The sequence below is a fragment of the Triticum aestivum genome, chromosome 2D (assembly GCF_018294505.1).
Source record: "Triticum aestivum cultivar Chinese Spring chromosome 2D, IWGSC CS RefSeq v2.1, whole genome shotgun sequence".
Classification (NCBI taxonomy): domain Eukaryota; kingdom Viridiplantae; phylum Streptophyta; class Magnoliopsida; order Poales; family Poaceae; genus Triticum; species Triticum aestivum.
This window is the reverse complement of record NC_057799.1, coordinates 23,198,721-23,202,174: the sequence shown is the minus strand read 5'-3', so window position 1 is coordinate 23,202,174 and position 3,454 is coordinate 23,198,721.

Here is a 3,454-nt window from a genome sequence, read left to right as displayed (position 1 = left end):
TAAAAAGATATGACTGTTTAACTACCAGGGACCTATCTGTAAAGAAAATTACTAGAAACCGGGCCCTGGCAGAAAAACAGATCGCGTCTTTCTCAGAAATACGCTTTCCAGAAAGGAAAACACATTATGGCCCGAAGAAGAGCATGAATACGCTTTCGGCCAAGTGAAAGCGCACTCCACGGAACACGCCTTCGGGGTTCCGAAAGCGGAAAACGGCCCAAGCCGCCGCCACTTAACTGACGTGGCGCTGTGCCAGGCCCTTCGGTCGCCGACAGGTGGGGCCGCACGGGAAGGGGCCCGCCTGGCCTGGCTTCTTCCTCCTCCCGCTCGACGCGCGCCTGGCCGAGGGGAGGCGCCCGCCCCGACGGCGCTTGCCGGCGCGTCCGGCCACGGCAGGCGACGGGTGACCTACCCACGGGCTCAGGAGGAGGAGGCACACCCCGGGGTCGTCTCCGTTTCCGGCGAGGAGCGCGGTAGAAGGAGCAATAGGGCTCACGACGGAGGGAAGCTTCGGTCACCGGAGAAGATGGGGTTATGGTGGGGGAATGGGTGGGCTGAGGCCACGCGGAGGTTTGCGGGAGCGTGAGGGTTGCAGAGGTGGTGGAGGAACGGCGAGGGAAGCTCGGGGTCACCGAAATCGGGCGAGACCCGAGGCGACGGCTATGGCGATGGTGGTGGTCAGAGAGGGGCTCCGGGCTCGGGGAGAGGCTCGGGAAGTGATGGTGGACTGCGAGAGAGCTCGGGGGCGCGCTTAAATAGCCGCGGGAGAGCTCGAGGGGGAGGGGAGGAGGTGGCACGCGGCGGGCGACGTGTCCGTGCGCCGACGAGGGGCGCAGTGTCGGCAGACGCGGCCAAAGCGCATGGGAAGCGGTAGGGAGGCGACGAGGAGGGAGCAGACGCGGCGCAGAGGCTCACGGAGACGAGCAAGGATCGAGGACAAGAGGAGGAAGCGGACACTGGCGAGGAAGAGGACGAGCTCACGGGCACGCACTGCTCGAGCATTGGCACGCGCCGGAGAAGAAAACGAAGGGGGCCAGAGGTCCAGGGGGAAGACGACGGCGAGGGGGAACTATTGGGCATTAATGGTGAGGCCAGAGCTGGTCGGAGCAGCGATGCCAACGCGAACAGTGGCTAGACCACCGTTTTGGCTGGCTGCCCTCGTAGTCACCACTGGCATGGCGCGCTCTGGGGTTTTTACTGATGTAAGTTCATGTCTACCGCGTATTTCTTCGTAACTTGAGTGTTACTACGGTAAAGAAACTGGCAGAGACAAATTGAGCTGAGTAAACCAAGCTCCACAAGTTTGATGTTGCAAACTTGGCCACACTCTAGACATAAAACCAGAGAGGTTAAATGGTAAATATGATGTCTGGGAGGCTTAGGGTAGAAAGGACTACGGTCCTGGGAGTTTTGAGGAATTTGGACAACTATTTACCATAGTTGCTGTACAACTACCAAATCTGACCCAGAAACTGAATCAGGATGAAGCACTCACTAGGAGTGATGGATTGAGCTAAAACTTGGCAAATCTCGATGATTTGGACATACAATGATGCTGTAAAAAGTACATACCAAATGGACTTACCAAAATGGTACTTCCTTCACAGCTATCATTTCTGTCCAAAAACTTTAGAAAAATCCTCAGGGCAATTGGCTAGATGAAATGAGCCCAAATCTTGTGGAGATAGGTTATATGGATAGGAGAATGCCTGAGAAAATTATCAGCCATAAAATACACTTGCTTCACAAACTGAAAGTTTGGACAGAAAACAAGAATTGCTCCTGTGCTCACATAGTTCAATGAAATGAACTGAATTTGGGTGGAGGCTAATGATTTGGGATAGTTGAGAGAATGGAAAAGCTTCATCCAATTTGGAGACTCTATGAAGGTACTTCCTTCACAAAGTTGTATTCTGGTCAGAAACTTTGAAAAATTGCACAGGGAGCTAGGATGAATGGATTGAGCTCATATTTGGCATCCATGGGTTATTTATCCATGTTAACCATCCTGCCAAATTGCAGCTCAATTGGAATTAGGAATAAAGCACTTCCTTTGCAAAATTTCAGAGAAGACAGAAACTTGCATTGGATCATGTGCTAAATTTTCGAACTGAGGAACATGAGATGAGGATGGAACTAGTGATTATATAGCAAGGAAAAGCTCCACAATTTATGTGGGAATTTTCTCTGCTATAAAAATAGTAGTTCCTTTGGAAAATGGAAGAAATGCAATATTGGCATTAAATAGGAAAAGGCAATTTTCCTTATTTATATACTTGCCAGAGCTTGGATTAGGCATAAGCATCAACTCCACCAATTCTCATGAATTTAGGAGATGTCTAGCTATGCCTTTGGATTTTATTCCTCAGAAAGACAAGAAAAGGAATAAATCATAATTCAAAAATATTGCATTGGACTTAGCAATATTTTTGCATATCCAAGGTTCAGAAAGGTAGAATGGTCCCTGGGACCAATTGGAATGATTAACAGATCAGGGAAAATGATGGCTCCTTTGTAATCACAAGGGCCACATTAAAATTCCAAAAATTTGGAATTTAGGGTTTGAGATGATGCAAATGAGGTCTTGCCCACTGAAAAAGACATGAGCAAGATTTTGAAGGGTTGAAAATGACAAGAATCATCAGAGTCATCCAGCAAACTCAGGAGAAAATTTTGAAAATGAGTGCCAGGAAGGAATAACAGCACAAAAATTGATAACCCAATTTTGGGGCTGTTACAGTGAGGTTGGAGGCCTCGTTGCTGAAGTCTTCGCTCACACCGGCGGTGAGCGTGCTAAGGAGGAGCTCGTTGGAGACCTTCTCCCCGAGGTCGCGGAGCTCGTCAGCAAGTTTCTTAAGGCGCATACAATAATCGTCGATGGACGAGTCATGTTGATGGCAGCCAAAAAATTCCCGCTGAAGAAACACGCGGCGCTGGAGGGCGTTGTCGGTGAAGAGCCCGTTCAGCTTCGCCCACACCGTCTGCGCGTCATCCGTGGCGCACACGATGGTGTGGAAGAGGTCCTTGGAGATGGTTTGGTACTGCCAGGGGGTGATGGTGGGGTCGATGGTCATCCAGTCGTCATCTGAGAACAAGAGATTGGTGTCGACGGAGCCGTCAACGTGGTCGATGAGGTGGTACTCGCGGAAGACAAGGAAGAAATAGGTTTTCCAGGCGTAGTAGGTGGAGTTGGCATAGTCCAGGATGATGGGCACGCGAGCGAAGATGTCAAGATCGCGAACAAGTTCCACCGGAGGAAGAGCCGGACCGTCCAAGGGGTTCGAGGGGATGGAGACGGAGGAGTGGGGAGAGTCCATCAGAGAAGATGGGGGGTTTGGAGCGGCAGCAAAAAGGGGCGGCGGCGCGGTTGGGTTCGACCGGTCAGGGGCTCGGGTGGGTGGTGGCGATCGGGACGGGGGAGAGGAGTGGCGATTGGGACGGGGAAGGGGAGGGA